This window comes from Seriola lalandi, unplaced genomic scaffold (genome assembly GCF_002814215.2).
Source record: "Seriola lalandi dorsalis isolate HSWRI2012SDOR001 ecotype SW California unplaced genomic scaffold, Sedor1 jcf7180002054898, whole genome shotgun sequence".
In the NCBI taxonomy this organism is placed as follows: Eukaryota; Metazoa; Chordata; class Actinopteri; order Carangiformes; family Carangidae; genus Seriola; species Seriola lalandi.
In genome coordinates, this window is record NW_019525450.1 from 5,702,240 (window position 1) to 5,727,340 (window position 25,101).

Consider the following 25,101-nt stretch of genomic DNA (forward strand, 5'->3'; position numbering starts at 1 on the left):
CACACACACACACACGCTCACACACACACACACACGCTCACACACACACACGTCCCCCAGCCCCACATTAACTTGCGGAGAGGAGCCGAACAAAACGGCCCTCTGCTGCTCGTCTCCCCTCCCGTCTCTTCCTTCTCAGAGGGGAAGAGTGCAGATGTGAGGAGGGTCAAATAAATAGCCGTGATTCAGCCACAATTCCACTTTGACATCCACTTAGCCTCAGGTTCCCTCTGCCAGCAGCCACCTGTTGCTCTTCTTTAAACACTGCCTGGTGAGGAGGAAGTCCTCTCATGTGGAACTGAGCCCCCGCCAATACGCTCGCAGGAACTGTAATGGCTTAAATAAAATTGTACGGGGCCTCGGCGACGTCATTCAGGTCTTTTACGTGCTGAAATAGGGAGAGAGAAAGGGGGGCTGAGAGAGATATAGAGAGATTCAGCCATGTGGCCAGATGCTAAGGCCATCAGGTCTGTGTGTGAACAGACAGACAAGAGGGATCTACTGTTCAGAGCTGGATATAAAGTAGCAGGATACAGACATCTGGTGTGATTTTGCACTGTGAGGGAAAGTCAAACATGAAAGAAGAGAAGCACGCACACGGTTCACTTTGAGTGGTTAAAAATTAGAATCACAGTGCACATTTTCATCATAATATTTTGCATACAGGCAAACTGTGAAAATATTTTAATTCAACTTAAACTAAAATCAAACTTGTGACACAGTTGGGCAAAGGCCTGAGGCTCCTCACAGCAAAATGCAATACATCCGGTTTAAGGTTATTTTTCATGTCAAGGTTTTTATAGATGTGCTCTGAGTTTGGGGAACTTTGCACCGGTAACTTCAAATTACTTAAAATGCTCTTTTGATCAAACCTAATTAAACACAAGCAATTACCAAAGTGAAATTAGCAACACTTAAATGCATCCATTTACTTGATTAAAGTTAGATGACGAGAGTGAGATAAGTGGAGACCAATACTCGAGGAGATGAAAGCAATAGGTCTAGATATTAGGTGTCGAGCACGCACAGACTCAGAGCGGGACTGTGACAAAAAAAAAAAAAAAAGAACCCACAGGTAAATAAATGAAGAGCGATGACCGTGTCACATCCTCCCGGTCGAGCTCGACTGAGTATCGTGTAAAGCTCAAAGCTTCGCCCCACAGTGTCGTATGCTCCTACATGGGCCCCCGCCACAGATGCGCAGGGCCTCTGGTTACAATGCAGAGAAATCCTGCCTGCTCAGACTCGGCTCCATTACTGAAGCCGGAACAAAGATTGAAGTGCAACTGTTTACCTGAAGTAAATGTAGAAGCATCCAGATTTATGGAGCTCAAATGTGTCAGAGTAGAACTCTTCTTATGTATGATGCAGAACTGACAGGGCTAATTATGATTCCATTAGCGGCGCTAATTGTCACTACTTCTTTGTGACTGTGGTGAACCAGGTATTTGACCAAGTGTCCTCATGTTATCCAGTAGCAGGACAGAACACGCACCCAGCAGGGAGAAAGCAGAGTCAGCCTATTGTGTTACCGTGCAGAGCCTTGCCTGGCCGGGCTGCTGTGATGCATGTGTGGGCCACTGCTACCACTAGCTGGGGAACAGTAAAGCATCTGTCATTCTGCCCTTTTAAATCCCCAAAGGAAAGAAAAGCAGGTCCAGAGTTTCACTGGCCTTACTCACAGCAGATGTCATAAAAACGTCCCAGGACATTCATCCAATCAGTAGCGTTTAGCAGGGCAACTCTGTCTAACCAATAATTAGCTCAAATTGACCTGTTTCTTCCTTTCTCTCCTTGCCTCCTTCCCTCTCTCTCTTTTCAGGCACTGATATGAATAATGAGGCAAAGGGTTAACGGCAGGTCACTCAGAGCTCCCTATCTGCCATGTTATTTATTCAGTGGAATGAGAAATTGATCACATTATTGTGTTAAGAGGGACCTGATTCGTTATAATCAGCCCGGTATTGGCAGGCCAGGCCCGCAGGCCTCACTATTGCATTAGGAATGCTCAGGCAGCCATAGGTCATCCCTGCTCAGGCCATTTTACAACTTCACGTCACCTCTCTGACCTTTTGATGACCACTGACAAAGACAAAGGAAAAGCAATATATGACAGCGCGATATTAGCTGCTGGTTGAACACCATGCGTCTTCACTGCCAGAGGCAACATGTCAGGGGATGCAGGGATGATCACATCTCCCACAACTGTTCACGTGTATTTGCAGACAAATAAAAATTTTGTGTGTGTGTGTGTGTGCCAGTGCTACACAGAACTAGGAGGCCATGACCTATAAGTTATATTTCTGTCAAAAAGACTGACATTTATTGAGAGGGCAGAGCCAACATTAGCAGAAACTCAATCATTCAGCTATTTAAAAAATTTACAATTCCGAGTAGTAACAGTTTCTCTGACCGTTTGCTCCCTCAACACAGCATTTTTCCAAATGAATGAAAAACAGTGTAAACGACCAGGTGCACTAACCTATTTCCCCCTGTGGTTACATCATGTCAGCTCATTAATCAAATGAGTCTGCTGCTCTGTTTGCACTAGGCCAGAATGTATTGGTTAGTGCTTGTTGATTTAAACATAACACCTCAGCACATAAAAATGGCCTTAGATCTGAGTTTAATCTTCAACAAGACCGGATAATTTTTCATTTAGTTAGCAGCCACCAATCAGATATGTCCTTCACTTAATCTGTGAAGTTTTTTTTTTTCTGCAGAGGTGCAGAAACACATAATCTAGCACAGTTATCACATTTGGGACACTCTATGTTGCGCTTGTCAAATTGTAACTGTCTTGATCAACAGTGCCAACAAAGCTTATTCAAATCAGATTTAATGGGTATAAGCTCAGAAGTATCACACTTTGCCAGCTGGCACAGTTTTCAATATTTGTAATATCTGATTTAGAAAACTGGAAAGATGGAGTCTTGACATTTTGACTAATGTTTTTAAGTAGTTTTTCTGAAGTGATTTTAGATCTGTTCTGCAACCATGAATTCAGAATAAAAACATTGTAGACCACGGCCGTGTTGGTACGAGCTTAAGAGCCATTCACAAAACATGGCCTGTTAGCGAGTCGCCATATTATTTGAAAGGATCACACCTCAGTACAAGGTTTGTATTGTGCAAATGTGTTGGCTTTAATTTTAATCGACAGAGTTCTTAACCAAGACATTTCTCTTTTACTTGAGCCATTCAAACTTACTTTGTTTTAATTAGAATGTAAATGAAGCAACACAACGGCTGCTAGAGCAAAATATTTCAGTATGCTTTCCACTTCTGGAAAACACTCCTCACTCTCCCCGACTTTCATCCTCCCAGACTCCCCCCAGATCGCTATGCCTGTTTACAGTGAAAAACATCTGCATTGAAATTATTCCACTTCCTGGGGCTTGAATAAAATCAAGTCTCCACAAAACAACAACAGGAAGAGGGCCATTTTTACAATAGATGTGTTTAAATATGTGCAAGAATTCAGTGACGCCCGTGAGCAGATAGATACTGTGTCAGCAGGGACTGGTGCAAAATAGCACCCTATTTACACATTAGCAGACACCAGGAGAAATATCAACTTAAAACAATGTCTGTCTTCGGCTATGTTCATTTTCATCTGCTAACCATCAACAAATCAGAAAAACACAAAGTATTTTGTTTTGATTCACTGAATATTAATTCTGCATGACAGCTGGCTCTGCTACCATATCTCTAAGCATTAACTATTAACTACATGTCAACCCTAAATTTTTTACTCAATTTATAGAATTTCATCTCATGTACACACAGAAACTTTACATTATGTTTTTGCCTTTTAGCAGTAGTTTCTTTTTCTTCTTCTGCATGTCTGTCAGTGTGTGACTCTACTTTCATGCAGACCTGGAAAGAGCACTAACTAGTCAATTATTAGCCAATAGCAGGCTCTGCCTTACCTTAGGCACTTAAACACACACAGGTTGCTCCTCGAATTTGCTCCCCTTTATGCACACTGAGCCATGGAGGAAAAAGAAAAAACAACTAGAAATACTGGAAATTTCACCTTTGCACCAAATTCTGTGTTTCACAGAGGTGATTCATTAAATATTAACAAATATTAAATATGTGTAGCTGAGAGATAAAGCAGGACGGTTGTGATAATTCAAAAATGTTGTTACATCACCCACTCAGTGGTTTATAACAGGATATGGTACAAATAAATACTCAGAAATTTTCCTTATGAACTTTATTTCATTCTTCCTTCCTTCCTTTTCTCTTTTTTCCTTCAAATGAATGAAGGTGGCCTCAGGACGTCCAGCCTCAGAGACGAGACTGTGATGCCAAAAAAGCTGCAGGTACGGGTGTAAACAATCCCCGTCACTCTTCACGCTGCTTGAAACTTGTTTAAAAATGTCTCAACGTCACCCTGAAACGTTTACACAAGCAATTGTGCACGCAGAATTAATCTTACGGGCTTACAATTAAGACATTGAGGAATTTCCCTTGACATGAGATGAGGCTGGCAACCTCATTCTCCCCCCTAACAGTAGCCTTGAGAAAGTGTGTGTACATAAACCTCCTGTGGTTACTCAAATGTTGTAAACTGTATAACTAAAGCTTAGGCCTCATTCATAAGCTGTTTACCTTGTCGATAAATCACAGCGTCCCTCAAGCGACAAGCAGTGACAGGAGGCTAAAGAGAAGAGGGGTGGATTTGAATTTTAAAACCTGGGCCAAAGTAAACCTGAATGGATATAGGTCAGTTACCTCTGAAAGTTTTTTGTTTGGATTGTATTAGCTGTAACCAGAGACCTGGATTCTCTAAGTCAGGGACAACAAATAGAATTTACCTGTTCAAATAATTACATCCAAATCCAGGCTTGTCTCTGAGCATAAAAATACAGCTGCCCCAGCACTGGCTGTGCTCCTTGCTGTACGGTCGCATTTGTGTGTTCTGGTCGGTTCTGCTCGGGCCATATCTATCTTAGTATGTAGGTAATACATTATAAAAACATTCAAACTGTAAAAAGCATTGAAAGTGTTAAATATCTTTGTACGTTTCAAAAATATCTGCAAACACCGGGGAGACACAACAGGAATTTTTACCTACTTATTTTTATTTGTTTGATTTATTTAAAGATCTACAAAAACACCAATAGATAACATGTTAAAGTGAGAACACTTATTGCCAACATGGTCCCAAGATGTTGAAAGACCGACATAAAACATGTAACACAAAGTCAAATAAACAGAATCTTAAAACCAAAACTACATCTGTTCAGACTAAACCAAAAAATAAACAGCAACACAAGAAGTTCTCAGATCTTTTACTAAAGTAAAAATAGCCGCACCATGTGAAGAAATACTCAAGTTAGTAAAAGTTCAGAATTAAAAATTTCACTTAAGTAAAAATACATACAAGTATCATTATCAACATATACTCAAAGTACTCAAAGTAAAAGTACTCATTATGCAGAATGGCATATATTATATTGTTGGATTAGATTGGATAGATGCATTAATGTGGAAGCCTCATTTGAATGTTGCAGTTGGTAAAGGTTGGGCTGATTGTAACTACTTTATATACTGTTGTGCAACGTAATCTTTGCAACATGTAATAATGCATCGTAACTCATTAGTTGATCACCTGTTGGAAGCTGTCAGATAAATGTGGTGGAGTGAAAACCACAATATTTGCCTTTAAAATGTAGGAGTGGAAGTATAAAGTAGCATAAATGGAATTATTGGAGTACCTCAGAATTGCACTTAAGTACTTAAGTAAATGCTGTTGGTTACTTTCCACCACTGAAAATAAATAAATAAAACCAAATGAATGCAACAGCTACAGATTTAGCAACAGATCCAAAGCGAAATCACATTAATAAAACCTGACACCTTATTCCATAAATAAGCTCTAACCTGACCTCGGAAAGTTCCTCTTACTTTAGTCAACTTCACATTTAATGTCTGGCAGGACATCATTAGTATAAGAAAGAGCATGTGGCTACATTATCACACACATTTTGAGAAGTCCCATTGGTGTTATTGTACATATGAGTTTCTGTTGTTGTTACCACAACAGTTTAAGGTATTTGTCTCTCCCTGTTAACAGAAGCACCTTCTTCTGGCTGTTTGTGTCGCAGCTTTTATTGCAGCATCAATGCGGCGTTACTCACACCGTGTGTTTGCCCATTGTATCTCAGCCTGAACACAACACAATGCCATTCGTTGTTATTTCTTTCTAGTGTTGCAACATAAAAAAAATCAGTTCAGCTTCCTCATAGGGGAACTTTTCCTGCTCAGGGAGAGAGAAGATTATATTCTGGCACATTCCTGGAGACAGTGCAGTCTGCCGGACACCACAGCGCCACATTCCTCATAGTTGCATGTAAGTGTTCACTTGATACCCTCTTCAAAAGCATAGCACGGCAGACCTGTGCCACACGTCATACATGGAGGTGATGGATGACCTCAGACATTTCAGCTGGGTTTCATATCCTCACAGGGAGAGCTATATATTCTGCAGTTTAATCTACAGTATATCTTTTTGCCACAATTGTCAAGTGGCAAGTGGTCAGTAACACAAATACACCCGTGTCCAATTATTGACGCACAGCAGTATCATATCTCTGTGTATCCTTACGCTGTGGCTCAATTACGCCACTGAGGAGAAGCACCTGCTGTGACAAGAGCCACCACGGTTGTGACACTGAATTTCTCGGCCACAGGGAGTGTTGAGGGTCAATTTGTTTCTCAGAGCATTTCCTCACTCACCTTCGCTAAACTCACCTTGGATCAATGATAGTTGACCCAACTCCATTGAAAGTAAGTCAAGTATGCACTGTGGAAACAACAAGCAAGAAGCTATTTTGCAAAAAATTTAATTAAATTAAAAAAGGACAAACAATTGGCCACCATTGCAGCGCTTAGGTGAATATCCAGTAAGGAAAAAACTGCTTTCTTTAGAGGAGATAAATATCAAGCTCATCTCCGTAGAAAAGCAGGCTGATCCTCACTAGCAGCATGAGGAGGACTATAAACTGTCATTTTGTTTTTAAATGTCTCCTATTAAACCTGCTTCACTGCATCACATCACAAAATTGAACTATTGCAAATTTAAACCAGTAAATATTGAATTTGGGAAAACTGCCCTCTAGTACTTTGTACCATATAAACTGAATTAATTACTAAGAACTTGAAAGTCTCATTTCAGTGGATGAAACTTTTCATTTTGTTTATGATTCTTTCTGTATGTGTGCTTTCGTCTGACAGGCTGTGTTTTGTTGTGTCTTATTTCGGCTACTGACTCAAGTTACAATAAAAAACTGCAGAATAAATAAAATATATAAATGACAAATAATAATTGTCATGATAATAAAAAGAAGCTGCATTGTGAGGGACAGAGATTCCTCCTCAACTCATTTACTGATGATGATGTAACTGATGGCATTAATTACAATTATTAGAATAACAGCAATCAAGTAATATTTTCAATTTCAATATTTATTTCAATCATGTATTTCCTGCTGAATGTGAGCGTCACAGCCTGTTTATAATAATAACAACAGCATTGGCAACATTAATAAAAATCTAAGTACCTGTAATTAAAAAATCTTTTTTTTAATTTTTTTTTATTAATTTACCTGGTCAAATGGAGAACCTTACTTTAATCTGACTGCTTTATATCTATTATTCAGTAATGCTAAAAAGATTTGACCTCTAATGACTTAAATGACCTACTACTCATTGAAATGTATGGTGATGTTTTATTCTTGTAATGAATATCTCATTTTGGGATCCTGCCCTCCAGACCTGGGAAATTGACAACAGACACCACAGTGCAGCAGGCCTGCCGCTGTGTGTATTTTACACCAGCAGTAATACCTGGTAAGGTCACCCCTGTAGCCCACACCGAGTCTGGCAGGGCTGAGGCTGCGTCTGAGAAAAAAAGATACCCAGTCCCATTTACGACGGGCCAGCCCAGTAAAGCTGGAGTCAGTCTGCAAGTGAAGGGTGGAATAAAGGAGTTTCTCAGGTTTAGAAGGCCCGACTGAGAGCACTGAGGCCCCGTCCCACTGAGAGCTGTGCCTCTGTAAATTACACTCACACTGCTCCATTAATCTATAAACTATGTGATAACTATACAACACACAACTGTTTCATCTGCTGTGAAAATGTATCCTCTAACTCTCGCCGTAAATCACTTGATCGAAAGTCACACTTTAGGATATTAAAGAATAAATAAAATATTTTTTAAATAATAACTTCATTCTAACTCAAACAATCTGCATAAACAAGCTGAATTCCAGTAAGTGTTTATCACTAAATACCTGTTATTGCAGAATATGGGATTACAGGAATTACTAAACAAGCAAAAGTGCTTACAAACACTCTTTCATTATGTATGATATCACTGAGAAAGTATGTAAGTGGAAACGACTAGTTTTACATTTTTGGTCATGGAACTCTGTGGCGGCACATGGCCCCTTTGTCAGAGTGGGATTATCAGGAGCGAGCGCTCACAAAAGGAAATGCTTGTGGAGCTACAGTAACAGAAGGATAAAATCAGCCGTGTGATGATTGGGGTGACACATTTGTTTGGCTGTAATGAAAATAAGCCCATTGATGGTGCATTCAGTCATAGGCCCAAGCCCCCCCACTCCACATCCTGTCTCTTTATCCTTCATACAAGTGGCAGACAGATAGTGGCTCGGGGGATATTGCAGCAGCCAGTGGGTTAGAGGGACTCTGTGTGTGTGTGTGTGTGTGTGTGTGTGCAGACCTGTCAACCTGTCACTTTGCATATACTGCTGATATGTATGACGGAGCTGTCTCCGCTGCCCACCAGCTAATCAATTTATGTTAATCTGCAGACCTTTGCTACTTCAGAATACCACACAGAATGACATGAATGAAAGAAAAACAAGCTAATACACTTGTGTCTTTCAATTAGATATTTACTTCCAAACTTTATTAAAACTTTAATAGAAGTTAACAAACAACAACAACAGCAAACAAAATACTATCTTATGATCTACGACTGTTGAATTGTAGGATTATGTTCTAAATACAAAAGCTTCAATACAAATAATAATACAGTTTTCTTTGAATACAAGAATAAACAAAACACACCCATATAAAATGTCAGGCCACCATCTGGTACGAGTCTAACATGTGAGACACTGTAATGAAGTAAAGTTTAAATGACTCGGTGGGTGATGTCGAGGTTTTGGGTCCTCTCACCGTCCATATCAATGTTTTCATGGCAGAGGACCACAGTACTGATAAAACATCAGGCCTGATGGTAAACCCAGAGCCCACTTTAACTGTTTGATCCTGGGATAGCGGCTGTGACTCACCCCTCTGTGTATGTTTCAACCACTGGGCATATGAACACACACACACACACACACACACACACACACGGTGAGAACATCTCTACAGGAAACCTTCCTTCAGTGTACCACAGGGTGACTGGATAACTTCAGACTCACTGTATCCATCAGAAATCTACCATGCTCCCCACCCGTCTGTTCCGCCAAAGCCCGGGGCTCAGACGTACCACACAGGATTCAGAACTGTGTTCAACAAGCACATGTTCACACCGCCAAATGTCTCGGTAGCTGTATGCAGCTGTTGTATGAGGAAACTACTGAAGTGGCTCGGAGAGATGATAAAGAGAGCAGCAGGCCCTCAACCACAGGATTCTGATCTGGTCTGGTCTGGTGGAGGTTGTTAAGCAACAGACTCTGTGTGTCTGATATCAATAGCGCACTCGCACAGATTCTCTGATACACCTGATCAAGTACATTATTAATATTGTATTATATGCTACGTGACGAGAGCTTGTCTGTCATGAGGCTTTAGAGCTGGATCCCCTCCTCTCAATTAAGACCATTCAGAAAATGACTCACACTTCCTTTCCCCTCACACCCACAAACAGCCGTTCTACAGTAGGTGCAGCAGGGACTATTTGTTTAGAAGCCCTTGTTTGCTTTTAGCTTTACTCTGGATTTGATATCTATGTATCTAAAGAGAAAATCTGAGACATATTCGCCAGTGGAAGTAGACCAGCAGAGAGCACACAAGCCTGTAAATTAATAAACAAACATATTACTTTAACCTATTTTCAAATATTTAAAATAAGCAAATGTTTTAGTTTTAAAGCATTTTGGTGGGAATTTAATACATTCTTCTTTTTTTTTCTTTTTTTTTGAGTAAATGTTGTTATATTTGGAAATTAAACCCATGGGCACTGTGTGCACTCTAAACCTTAAGCAGAGGCCTACAGGTCCTGGAGCCCCACCTAAGTACCAAATACTAGAAAAATAATAGCATTGATTGTTTACTGGCATTTTACTGACAGGTAACCTCTCGTAGTTGTGTGAATGATGCCTGTCCTCTCCAAAACCTCAACACAAAATAATGTTGGTGAAAATAAACATCTTAGACATTGAGAGTCTTTATGGTTTGCATCCTTTCTCCGACTAACAGTCAATGCTGGTTTCTTTTAACCATAAAATAGGTTTTGGAGGATACTGATGAACAGCCTGCTCTGTTGTTGAGGTGGGAGGACTGGTTGGATAACCATATAAAATAAATACAGAATATACTGTGTTGATATATGAAAAAAAGAAAACTTTCCTTTTTGTTGTTCCGCAATGGAAAAATATTTGGCCGCACATGAAATGATTCATATTATATTTGTGCCAGCAGCAGCCATTGTATTTATTACATAAATAGAAGAAGTGGATTGTTAGCATTAGCATCAGTCACCATCGTAGCTGAAGAGTAAAGAAAACAGTATCGAAACTCAGCAGATGTACAAACAATGACTTCTTTTGACTTTGCAGCACAGAGATGACTAAAATAACATGCAATAAAATAAAACAAGAAACAAGATTCCCAAATATTTCTAGATCTTCAAAAGGCTTTTCTGTGCTGGAGCATCTCCTAACCACCAGCCCCCACCTCTCCAACCCCAAAATGTCTGCGAGCGCTCTGACATCGTGTTGGTGGTATTAGGTGTTACACAGGGGTCCATTTCCCTCGCAGTTGTCTGAGTGGAACACACCCGCTGCGGCGGGGCTCCCCCTCGGCTCCATGTGTGACAGTAATTTTAGACAGCCGGGGCCCTTGGTCCCGGAGGTGGGCCATTAAAGTTCAGGTGAGGTTAATTACAGAGAATTGTTAAGCCTGCTGCTGTGCATTGGGCGGGTGGGAGGGATTTGACGCCTCCAATGCTGATTTCTGTGTGACACGGCTCCGCCGGCTCCACGGGTGTTCAGCAGCAGATTTACACACAACACCTACAAGCGCCAATCATTCACTGAAACAGCTCGAAATTAAACCCCACAACACAGCCACATGAAAATACTACATCTTGTTATTACGCTCGACGTATAAATTAACACACACAACATGCAATTCTCCGCATGAAATACACAGAAATTGAGTGTAACTATCTTTAAATAAACAACTAAATTTAGGAAAATGATTTTGCACACAGGATGCAATCTCTAATTTCTACCAAGAGGTTATATTAACCCTGAGACCAGTCAGAGGCAGGAGCTGGAAAACAAACGGGAAAAGAGTGACTCAAAGATACAGTCTGCTGTGTTTGAGTAAGGATGAGATTATATTGGATTAAAGGGGATTTTTGCAATGCAAATGAATGCACCTCAAATCAATAAGGCCTGTTCTACTCAATATACAAACTAATTAAGAGGTAATACAATCAAACCAGAATAAAATAGATTGTGCAGCTTCCTCAGAAAGAAATCCAATCAAACCTTTTTATGTGAAAAGATAAAATCTAAAGCGATCTTTCTTTGTACGAATAATGACCTCGGCTTTGTGTCCATTTAATAAGGAAAACTTGTCTTAAGAGGTTACGCTCAATGTGCATATTCTAATCAATATGAATTACATAGGGTTTTATCTATGTTATCTGCTCCAGACTGCTAAGCTAATTAATGTTTTATCGAGTGTTTTAACTCAATTATTTCGCAAAGTCAAAGAGGTTCAACACAATTTTCTATGAGCAGCCGGAACATTTTCAGTGGAGAGGAAGTAGTTGAGTTCTGCAGCCTTTAAAAGACACACAGCCACCGCAAGACATGTGTTCAACTTAGAAAATGTGTGCAGTTCAAATATCTGAATTTAAAAGAGAAATGGTGGTGAAAATATCTGTCGTAGAGCATTTTGGTTGTTTGTGAAGCACAATGCCTCTCTGACACGGCGTTACATTTTGGGTTCTATCTAAAGGGTATCACTGCTAAGTTCGGACGAGTCCCCCCTCCTCTTGCGCTTCATTCCAGCTGATTGCTCATTTTCTAATGCTAATGGTGCTAGGCTGGGGCTAGGGTTTCTCCCCTGTCAGCTGGCCACTGGGGCTGTGGGACGGATCTAATGGGCTCTGACAGGAGGGAACTGATCTCATTCAAAGGGGATTTGATATGTGGCATGAATGTGGTGAACCTCAATGGACATATTAATGACCGTTATCATTCACAGACTTTGTGCCATTCATAAAGCCCCTTTCTGTTGGATGCACCGGTGCTGCGCCAAATGCCATGACTTATGGATGAGCTGGCCATATATTGTTTTCACTGCCTTTTAGGTAACACGTCAAAGTGACTCAGAGCTCTGCTGCAGTGGCAGAGGCGGTGGCTGGTCGAATGGTTTGAGCAGCATAGCGCAGTAAATAATAACATGGTGGGTGTTGTTTACAATTCAATTACAACCACACGCTGGCAGAGAAAAAGACAAAGACCTACGGCCACAGGAGACATCAGTATGGAGTCACACAGTCAATATTTAGCTTCACCCCCACTGCTATTTATGACTGAGGTGTCTCTTCATGCATTCAAAGTATTGTTTGTGCTCATTTTTCATTATTACTGCCTCTTTCCCAAGGTAAGCAAAGCAGAAGAATGGTGAGAAGATGAAGGGGAAGCTTGACAGTTGACTGACTTGGATAAACTAGACTCAATTCAGCAGGAAATGCTTAAAATAAAAGCTGTCAGTACACAAAAGTCAGTTAATGATAAATTGCAGTTCATGAAATAAATCATTGTACAAAGAATATGTGAATTATTTCCACAAGAATTCTCATCCTGCCCCATCACAATCTAACTAAGGTCACAAATTCATGGAAAACGTTGACTGGGCGAAAGGCAGGAAAAAAATAAGGTTACAATCAACATGTGGACGCTTTTGAATAAACAAGTCTTAAAAAGGCAGAGCACTGCTTGTGCACAAAATGGAGCAGCCACAATTAAATGTCTCGGGCAGGATGTTCATCAGAGTGTGGTTTTCCAAAAAATCCCAAACAAATCTAGCCCGTCTATAAATGGGAGAACCAGCCGGAGAAAGTCATATTCAGCCATACATGCATTCTGCGAGAAGTGAAGAGGACTGATACTTCATCACACAAGGGCAACCACTGCAAACACATGTGGCCGAGGGGCTGCAACTTGAGCTATTCTTCCTGGTACCTGGCTAAGATATCTGTCGACAACCCCGTGCCCCCTTCAAAAGAACAACAAACACATGATGCAACATTCAAGGGTTCCTGCACCCTGTATTAATCAACAGTCAGAGAAAATATATTCATCATCTGTCACATGAACATTTCTTAATGTCTGTCTTTTTTTTTTTTTAACAAAAGGAAACCAGCAAAATTAAAGTCTGCCCTGAAATCAAAGAGATGTGCGTGCGTTCTGAAAAATACTCATGTGTACCATACAAATGGTTACTATTACAAATTTATCATTAACCTCTGATTTTAGGGCTGCTATGATTAATTATGAGCATATTCCAAGTGTTTTCCATTCCCCCTATTTTCTCTGCATGCTCTATTAGCAGAGCTGAGGTGCAGATACGAGCGCAGCAGCAGAAGCAGCAGCAGCTTGGGAGGCGATGTTTCTTGACAGCTGCACAGGAAGTTACATCCCTCCACACGTCGAGGTGTCACCAGCAGTATTTTAACATTTCCAATTTAATTTCAGATTCCTGCCACGTGTCAACTTCAAAATAAAGTTCTACTCCTGCGTCTTTGCTGCCTCCTAATAACAATCTGTTTACTGCCACAAAGGTGCCTTTCCCGGCTCAATTTCTTTGTTCTGCTCATTTATTAATTTGCTCAAAATTTTCTGATCAACACTTGCATGTGCATGTTTCAAAGTGGGATACGTTGTTTAACTCATACTCAAAATGATTTAAAGCTCAGGATTTAAAACACATGGCTGGATAAATGTACAATCTTGATCACATGTTTACTATTAGGAATGAATGAAATATGTTTCATAACAGTAATCAACACTTGGCAGGAGTGGAAAGTGTATTTGGTCAAGCATTGCACTTACATAAGGTTTTGAGGTACTGTGTATTTGTGTGATTTTTGTGTTTTTCTAATTTATATTTCTTTATCCTTCTACTCTGCTGCTATTGTACTTTTAACTTCATTACTATTTCTTTAGGTAAATGATGTCCGCACTTCTTCCACCACTGTTGAGTTTTTTGAGAATGGAGAGATCGAAAAAGTACCTCTGCTGTACAGTTGTATTGTGTCTCAAACTGAACTCTCAATGAACAACAAACACTGCTTAAACATCCTACAACAGATGTAACAAAAGAGCGAAGCAAGCATCAACAACATTACCAAAGCTCTGTTCTTCACTCTGAGGCTGAGGCAGCAGGACATTTTTGCCTGGCTTCCTCCACAGCCTGGAAAATCCTCCCCACATTACTACCATTGTGAGAGCTACTTTGCTTTCACAGTCCAAAGATCAAAACAGCAGCCATGTTTCCAAGGAACAAATGTCTTACCAGCTGGGCTGGTGTGAACACAGATATAATGCTGACAGGAAGCCGAGGCAGTCACTTGTAGAGCCAATTATGGGCAGAGCCGTGGGGGCAGGTTTACAAACACCGCTTTTCTTGTGTTATGCTACTCTGAGGTATATGATTAACTTCCTCACCAAAAGTACCCAGGCAGCGCGGAGTCTGCCCTCTTTGTAGGTGGCAAAGCTGGTGAGTCGTGGCACAGCCCAGCTCACACCAGACTACCAAGAAAAACAAAAAGTGGGCTGTGACTGAAAGGGTTCATTTTGTTGTTTTTATCACTGACTGTACTTCCACATTCTTTGGCTTTTAATGGTTCTTCTTTAGGACGTGTTTAACCATTTGGTCAGGTTTTACAGTGTTGCTATCACTGGGAGAATGCAGGTTATAGGCATCTCCTGAAGCCACAGAGGCTCTGCGCTCTCTATCAGAGTCAGGAGGAATTCAAATTGACCCATCCGAGGAAAATACCTTTGCTTTCGGAGGACTAATTACAGGCCTTTCCAATGAATGGAGGTTGAAGGAGCAACTTAATTGACCAGTCTCTCTCTTGCATTACTCCACTGCTGCATTCTCAACCAAAATCATTTTCTGCAGGATCACAAGACTTTTCCTGAAAAGTTGTGCTAAAATTTAAAATGGAAAAAAAGAAACAGTAATTCCCTGGTGTTCAATCTTGTTTGAATCAAAATAAGGAGCGTCCACAGTGAGTGCCTCCTCCCATGTGGCATTGTCATGGTGGCAGAGCAGGGTTACCAGCAAACAGCAGTCTTTTAACTATCCATGGTCTAGCAGCCCTCCTTCACTGTCGAATTTAAAAAGTTCCTTTCACCACATCTGCCCTATTTGTGCGGCCTTTTCTCCACCTGACTTGCTCAAGAGATTTGCTTTATCTTAAAGGTCATTTCATTCAACTTGGCAACAAACAGAAGTGAATATAACTGTCCCCAATCTTTCCCTCGCAGAATTCATGCTTGAGTTGCCTCAAATAAAGAAGGTCCCTCCCAGCTTGAAGAAGGAGCTCACAATCTGGGCAGCTCTATAGAAAAGACTCCCTGTATCATACAGTCCCCCTTTACAACTCTACATTTCCATTTAATGACACCCTACATATTAACCCTGGTCAGCATCCAATTACACAGAATAAGTGAATTATCTGTGCCAGCATGCAATTTGAAAATGTTTTTCATGCAACGCGGGGACAGAGGGTAGCAGGGGGCCCTTTTTTCATCAATCCAGCGTTCATTAAAGTGCGAGCTTGTGAGTTATTTCGAATCCATTAACTCTAAATACAGGTGATTCCCAGCCCCTCTTTTACACAGGACCACCGAGATTCCCGGTCATGGAGTGCTATAGGGGTGTAGAATGACACCAGCACAACTGATTTGATGAGCTTTCCTCCCCAGGCCAGCACTCAACCAAACAAACCGGCCGGGCAACCAACAGCGCTCCATTCATATTTAATTACAGCCTGCTAACATCGCTTGTGGATAACATTACACCTGGCAAAGATGTAGGCAACAACTGCTATGAAATTTAAAAAATATATATAATGTGGAGGTAGTTTACGTGATACAACATGGATTTTTAATTTCAAACTCACAAAGAGTATTTCTGATGATTTTATCCAAATCAGATAAATAGAGAGTCAGTGAGGGCAGCAGCCATCTTTCATTTAATGGCATGTAAATAACACCAGGTGGTGAATATTAAGTATCAAACGTGGGACACAGCAGTCTGTGTCACATGACCCACCTCTGTGGGTGTAAAGTCACTGCTGGCCTCCCAGGCAACAAGCTTGTGTGTGTGTGTGTGTGTGTGTGTGTGTGTGTCTGTGGAGGGAGGGGGTTCGAGTTAGCAGAGATGACCAGATGAGAGGTGGCTGAGTCCAGCCAAGCCATGTCAAGTTACTGAGTGCTACTCTGAGAGAGTGCGAACCAGCTCCCCTGACTCATGGCTGAGCTGTAGATACACATCAGCAGCCTGTGCTCAGAGTGCACAGCTAACCTGCTGCATACTAGCAGTAGCAGAAACTGTGAAAAACCCTGTCTGTGTTTGGTTCTATTTTTTCATTTTCCTGTGGATACATACCGAAACTCAGACCATATGACATGTTACTTTTAATGCAGCTGTGGTGAAAAACTCAACAGTAAATGTCAGGTTTTGGTGTTGTTATGATCGGCGCAGGTGGCCATTTGCATTGATGTTTTGCAGTCATTTAGGTTGAGTCCATCATAGACAGAAACAGATAGTACCCTGCTTATTCTCCCACTTTTTTCGTGGTGACAGATTTTCTTCTCATATTTTGATCACATTTCCCCCGAAAAACTAAGCTGCACACTATACATTATATGTAGGAGATTACAGACCTAAGTGAATAAGATGAGACAGGTTCAAGGAGGCAATAGCAGTATTTGATCGCAAAATAATTCCTGGAATACATCATATTCTGATGATAACAATTTAATAGTCTCTTATTTCTTCCTGCCATGAAGTAGGCGGCTGTCCATTGGTTGGTTTGCAAAAGATCCACAGAGTGATCCATGAGTGTGGATCTTTCCTGTATTGCATTAGAGAACCAGCACTCTTTGTAACAGAGCTGCACCAGCGAACATGAAAGACTTCCTCATATGCACAGTTGATAGCTAACTGATACATCACCAGTTTTATGCTAGTATTCACCATCAGTGTAGGATGAGCTGTCATCAAGAGTCAATATCTGCCATGGAAATGAGATACTGCACACACACACACACACACACACACACACACACACACACACACACACGCTTTACCATGTGCTTCATGGTATATATACAGCCCTGACACTTAAAACTGAGAGCTGGCATAGATGAGAAAATAACGTTATGGAATTACCTCACACTACAGACACAAACACGTCACACACACTCACATACTCACACTCACTGTGCGTCATTGTCTCTTGGCGTGCTGGCGCCTGTCACTCAGTGGGGTCCTGGAATATGCACCGGGGCCATCGACAGGCGTCTGTGTCAATGCCTGACAAACCTCAAGGCACCAGGCTGTAATTGGAACGACTGGCCTAATCCTCAGATCAAGACAGACTCATTGACAACCTAAGCGGGCGGCAATCCTAACAGCGCCTTATTAGTGGAGCTGGCCTCTTCGCTGGGAGCACTGATGTCATCACTGCCAGCCAAACAAGCAGAATGCAGGGGAAGGCATTTCATAGAAACTCACAATAACTAGTACCCTGAAATTCTCTATGCAAGGGAAAGTTTGTATTCATGTCTTACTCTACATTTACACACAGTCACATCTGTTAACTGTAGGAGACAAGCAGGATGAGCACTCATTTATTAATATTCTGGCATGCAGTTTACAACAGTTACATTTCGGAGCCAGTTCCTAGAAAATCATGAGTTTGTGGTCTTTGACTTCACATTTTATTTTCCATTATTCCTGTTGCAGTGTAGTATAATTTAAGGTATATCTAAAAAGTACAAATATATACACTGCAATTACAGCGGCAGACTGAACCACCACATTATGAGTTCATTACAAGGCATGGCTCTGTCTGGTGTGATCACTCTGTGGAAGTTCTGTGTTTTCAATGTTGTTTAAATCCTTAAAGCTATGCACACTCCACCTCTTGCTTCTCTTTGGGGAGCTTTTGTTTTTTTCTAGAGGGTTTTTTTTTCAAGGATGGTACTTTTTCCAAATAATAGTGAAAAAAAAAATTAGATTCATTTGATTCACAGATGAGGTTGGTTCTTTGTGCTGCAGGTGTTTTAACAACAGTTATAGCTGCTCCAGTTTGAGCATTAATTAGTTGAGAAGTACAGAGAAACACTGAGATTTCTTTGACACTTTAACAAAGTGTTGTAGATTCCTGCATAGGACTGAGATTGTTGTTAATCCGCCTGAGCAGTAAGACCAGTGCTCACTTCCCTGGCTACCTTGTTCCCAGAAAAACTTTACTGAAAGTACCATCTCTAACTTATGTGTGAAGTGCAAAACACCCTAACTGCTACCATAGAAAGTAAAACATCAGCTATGGAAGTTCAACCCACCCAGAAAAACCTCCTGCCTGTACACAATGCAGTTCATGTAAGGGATCACTCAGACTAACACAGCTTGTATCACTTGGAGCAGACAGCTAGCAGATAGACACCCCTTCAGTTTCTGTAGAAATAGCCACAGTGCTCGCTTGAAATTGCCCTGTGTCCCTCCCTCTCACCTCCCAGATGGGTAATCTGCTCTCTGATGGAGGGGAGCATGTAGCAGAGGTCGGCTCTGACACCTTCCTGGCAGAGCCACGGAGCCTGGCTCCCAATCCCATTCTCAAAAGCCAAGATGCCCGAAAACCCCTTCACACAGTTTGCTCGATGGAGGCCCCTGCTGAGTGCCCGGGATCCTCTGTGAATGAGCATATCAGAGTGTTTGACATGAACAGACACATACGGTACATACACTCCAGATATAACAGGTTTTTAACTGAATATCTTGCAGATAAGGTGTCTCAGCTCTATGAATTTCAGCTCTAATAGACCAGTGAACGGGAAAAGCAGGTGGAATGCACATGTAGAGATTATTTAGCCTCATACAACTATTATGTTTCAAATCATAAAATACTGCTGAGGCCAAAATGGTCATATGATATTGTAGTTAGTTACTGCAACTTATTTAAAAGAACACAAAGTGTACTTTTGTTTCAATGTGCTAAGTAGTCCTTGGCAAAACTGAAGAGCCATCAACTTCATCTGGAGCAGGGTATGAGTGCTTCTGTGTATGTCTATGTATGTGTGTATGTGTGTGTGTGTGTGTGTGTGTGTGTGTGTGTGTGTGTGTGTGTGTGTGTGTGTGTGTGTGTGCTTGTAGTCCCTGGCTTTTGTAAAGGCACCGGGAAGCTCGAGCCGTCCACCCAGGCATGCCTGTGCAGTGTAACCAAGGCTGACTGCCTGACCTCAGACTGTGTGGGCCCTTTAGCAGAAGATGAAGGAGCTTTTTTCACTGACACAGGAACAGGAGGTATCGCCTTCCCTTTGCAGCAGCACTCATTCATGCCAGACACAATGCGTTATTATTGGTTTTGAATTGAAATGTTAATTTTGGGAACTGGGCAACTGTGGCTGAGAGCTTTCCCTGCTCATTTCTCATTTTTCACTTGGCTGAGGTGGTCTGTTTCGATGGGGAGAGTTAACCCTCAACTCTCCTTGTATTACAACACCTTGGCTCAGCTAGGTAAGGACCGAGGGCCTGTGGAGTATAGGCCGCGAACACAACACACCAGAGCTTTCGACATTTGAACTTTGACTGGATGTTGAACACTGCTCCGTCATACAGGAGCTGAAGGGTTGGTGGCAAAAGGTGAAACGTGTAAGACGCTGTTCCATAGCCACAGAGCAGTCACTATTGATCCTGAGGCCATGGAGGAAAAACCAGCTCTTTCAGGGCTGGTGGTGTGAGGTGGGCAGGTCAGCACTCTGCTGTACAGCCTCACAGAAATGAGTGCATCAGCAGGCCCGGCAGATCTATATGACGGGAATTAAACAGCATAATCAAATTGTTTGCGCAACCATTTAGCATCTCATTCCCCCGCTGCCCTGGGCCAAACTGACCACTGGAGACTGGCCATCCACAGCAGTAACAAAGTAGGGCAATAACTAACAGCGATTAAAGGAATATTGATGGCCTGTGACACACAGCATCCTGAAAAATGCTATTTGGTCAAATAGCTGCAATAATTAAGTATATGAGGGTCAGTCAATTTTATCTGCTGCTTTTATTTGGATCGATTATTTAGTAAACCGGCCAAGCCTCAGAGAGCATTATTGCTGAGTGGGGTGTTGATTTCATAGTGCAGGTGCTTTAGCCGAGTCACACAGTAGCAGCTCACAGTGAGGAGGAAACACAGGAGCAGTACAAGTGTCACAAATATTACTCATTTAATGGATGGAGAGAATGATTCACAGTATCTCCACTCACACTGTAAAACATGTTTGATATGAGCGGGAAATCACCTGTAACCTACTGTACATGCTGATATTGTTCTCAGATATATTAGTCCTTCAAATCACTTCAGCCTGTCCTCTAATTTCAAAACATTATGTTCTTGATAGTTGAAATCTTCTTTACTTTTTCCCAGACACCAAAACAAGCATGAAGGCCTGGTGTAAAATATTCTCACCACAGATTGATAAACATTAGCTGAAAGCCAAAATAATGAGTTTAGGCTGCATAAAACCTCTTGTGCATTTAATGTGATGCAATGGTTGAAAATAAACTAGGCCATTTAGAGGCTCCTCTCTGAGTTGATTGATTAAACATTAACCTGCTGGATCTGGGATATTTCTTATTAATCACAGGTGTCACAGACTTAACTGAGCATGAGGAAGGCATGTAGGAAAAGAGCCACACTCACACACACACACACACACACACACACACACACACACACACACACATCTTCTTAAATGTGCATGAAATCGTGTAATCATAACATATGCCATTTAGCGGAGGCTTTAATGCGATGAGTGATGCAGTTTTAGCGCTGGTGGACCCAGTGGGAGTCAAACATGTAACTCTGGTGGTGCAATTGAGTTACACACACAGACACACACAGACACACACACACACACACAGACACACAGACACACACAGACACACAGACACACACACATACACACACACACACACACACACAGACACACAGATGCACACGCATCTCCATATCAAACAGCACATTGTGGGAATTGCCATGACCTAATGCATTTCTTATCTTACATTTGATTACACATTTCACTGAGGAAGCCATTTTCCTCTTGTCTGCAACAAAATGTCCAATGAGAAAAGCAACCTTGACTAAAGGAGAGAGGAGTTTTTAAAGGAGTGGGTGGCAGATCTGTGATCCTGACCTGTTAGATACACTGTACTGCAGCGCAGAAATCCCATAAAGACAGTGGAACAGAGCAAAGTCTCTATCAGCCCTTCTTTATTTTCCCACAGTCAGTGACTAAGCAGGAGAACCTATCACACTCCAAATAACATCACTGAATATTCAGCCACTGTAGCAGGCCATTGCTTTGATCTAGCACTGATGTGGGTGGCCAGTATCCACAGCTACAACAGTCTTCAATTTGAGTCTGACAGAGCACTGAACCTGCCTCTGAAATAGCTATGTTTTTCTTGCCGTAACCCAGGGTGACTTTTTTGTGCCTGAGGAGGCTTTTATGAGAAAATTGACAAAGTAAATATCCTTTCAGCTGTTTCCCTGATGAATAATGTACGCAGAAGCTGATGGACTGCTTTCAAAAAAAATAAAAAATAAAAAAATTCAACAGCTTCAGGGTTGTCCCTGCACATCAGCTGTCATCGCGTGATGCGGGTGGCGGTCCTGGCGCGGGAGCTTACGGCAGCACACAGGTGCCCTTTTCACTCCCAGGCCGAAAATGACAAATTCAATAAACTCAAGACATCTCTCTGTAGCACCTATGGAATCAAACACACCTGACAAGGGGCTGAAGGGCTTCTTCCTAGTGACTCTGACATCCCATCTTGACGCTCAATATCAATATCTCTGTCCGCAGCCATTGTAGCGGAATATCTTTCCATCTCACTAGCATGCTTTGACACTGTGAGAAAGAATAAGAATATGTGTCAGAGGTTGTGGGACTCGAGGTTAGACTGTGATGAGGGAACTGTATCTGTGAGATGACATTAACAGAGAGTGTCCCCAACTCTGTGTGTGTTTAAGCCCCAGAGCAGACAGGCCTGGCTAGGGTTACCAACCGTAATTCTGATGGTGAAAGGGCTACAATCAGCCTGCTTAATCTCGAAGCTGTTCTTTAAAACCAAAGAAAGACGATCTGTCTCCATTCTACTGTACAAAACAAGGAAACATGTGATTCATCTCAAAATGGAAATGCACATTAAATTAAATTTGCCTTTAGGGGCAATGAGGACAACCCGTGACTGCAGGTTTTTCTGTGATAACAAAAAAGGTGCTTGTACTCTGTCAAAAGAGCCAGTCTCATAAACCTACCCTGACCTGAAAGAACAAACCCTAGACATCAAATTTTAAAGAATTAGCATCACAATGGGCTAAATGTCCCCCTTGTAGTAAAAGCCCAGTAAAACGGCCCTGCAATTTCAGTGGTGATGATAAACTGGGAGACGCTGATAGCGGGAGCACTGTGCGTGAGACAAACCCTTACTGTATGTTCATTAGCATCCCTGAAGGTTCCCATCTGACGATGAAGGAAACAGAGCACTGCGGCCGTTCTGCAAGCATGAGTGCCTTATTAAAGAGTGGGCCAGGGAGCCTCAAGTTTGGTGAGTCTGGTCCATGAGGAGCTCGCATTAGGGCTCCCACCTGTTAGTCTGGGTACTCCTTTGACACAATAGGTCATGAAATGCAATATGGGCCTGTGCCTCTCTTTCTCACCACACAAAAGGCAAGGAGCGGATGAACTGCAAGATAAATGACCTTGACATTTGGATAGTCTCCAGATTGCTGTGCCATAAAAATAAACCATGCAAAGACTATCTCCAAACCCTCATAAGACCAAAGCACAACTTAATGGAGAACAAACAGGAGCAAAGTGAAAGGGGGAAAAAAAAGTGTTGGGTTTTGGGGAGGATGGATATTTCCTAGAAGACTTTGATTTCTCGTCTGTGATAACTGTGAGAGTGCACAGGCCTGAAAAATCCTACTCCGTGTTTGTACTTACAATCTGGAGGTCTTGTCTTCCAACCAGCTGTGTACACGCTGCAGACAGGCTCCATTTTCCACAGGAAACACGATGAGAACCACAGGAAGATAAAACCAGCATGAAATGGCTGGAGGAAAATGACAACGCAAATTAGAGTGAAGCTTCTAGAGACATAAAATAAACCAATAATCACTTTTCTATGCAATAAAATATCATTTCAGGCCACACTGGGGAAATTTAAAGGCAAAGCAAGCCAGTTAACAACATTCACAGATTAAAACATATTAAACAATGAGAAGAAAATGACATATTAATAGTTCAGGGTTTTGAAAAAATATGTATTTCATGAGATGACTCTGGGTCATGTTTTCTATTTCTACATAAATATGTGCAAAAGCAGCAGAGAAGTAGGTTCCTACAGAGAGTAGGCCTCTAAGCAGGTCCATCACCTGGGCGTGATTGACAGCGTGGGCAGGTGTGGCGGCGTTTCCAGGGAAAGTGAACTGCGGCCGCGTAAATGAGGCTCACCATTGTTCTCTGCAGGTCTTTGATCTCCCAGCGGTAGGCCAGAACCTCAGTGGGGAGTCCAGGCCGGGCCCCAGGCTACAGTTTGTATCGACTCAGGAGGGCTGACAGCACAAGGCAGAGGATGTGGGAGGGGGCTCCAGCTTCCCAACATTGGCTCCGTGCAGCTTCATCTCAACTTGACCTGCACACTGAAGAACTGTGGAGGGAAGAAACAACAGATATTAAACATATTTTACTCCTGAATTAAACTCCCCTTGTTTCCACTGTTGAAGAGTCAAGGCGCAGTTCACTAGTTTGTTTGTTTCATTTTTACTTTCTTTCTTATTGCTTTTTTCTCCTGACGGATAACAGTGAACACACACACACATACACAATGACCCATCTACACTTGCTACCTGTGGTTATGTCCTCATTTATTTTAGAGTAACATTATTTTCTAGAACCAGTTTTTCCTTACATGGGTGTGCTATAAAATCTAATTTATTCTCATTTAAAAAGTAATTTCCATAAATGCATTTAGTTTCATTCAGTCATAAAAACTACTATTTTTAAAGACAGAAAATATGAAAAAAAACAAAGCATATTGAAGCAGATCCCTTCATGTATTAACAATGAATGAAAATAATTCCCAACACAAGTGAGCTCATGCTGGAAACAGATGATCTTATTTTTGCAGTGTGGCAGCTGTGCATCTAGCCCTTACTTAAGGCCAACCTTTTAATGAACCTTCAAGTGTACAGTAAGTGGACAGGAGTGGCTTACAGCTAAAGAGAGTAATGTTTCTTTGCTGATGGTTCCCATCCTCCCCAGACACCGCAGCAAAAGGCAATCAAGCCATTTAGCTCCGACAGGGGAAAATAACTCTAATGCCAAAATAAAAACACATTAGATCAAATGTCATGAATAAATCCAAATATGTAAGTGTTTGTTTGAGAGTGTGTGTGTGTGTGTGTGTGTGTGTGTGTGTGTGTGTGTGTGTGTGTGTGTGTGGAGTTATATATGCATCTCGCCTATCAGTGTGTTTATAATATAACATAGTGTGTAGGCTCTCTGT

General features: G+C 41.6%; 1 long non-coding RNA gene across 2 annotated transcripts in view; it reads right to left on the reverse strand.

The window, feature by feature from the left end:
- LOC147817775 (uncharacterized) overlaps nt 1–24,242 on the reverse strand; it is a 26,149-nt gene extending 1,907 nt beyond the window's left edge. Inside the window, exons 1-3 of one of the 2 annotated variants that reach the window (XR_015438699.1) lie at nt 24,048–24,242; nt 23,538–23,646; nt 7–388 (exon numbers count right to left, since the gene is read on the reverse strand). This is a non-coding gene — a long non-coding RNA (uncharacterized LOC147817775). Of the gene's footprint in view, nt 1–6; nt 389–23,537; nt 23,647–24,047 lie in introns of those variants that run through there. The other variant, XR_015438698.1, reaches the window with a different exon arrangement.
- Nucleotides 24,243–25,101: the final 859 nt, after the last annotated feature.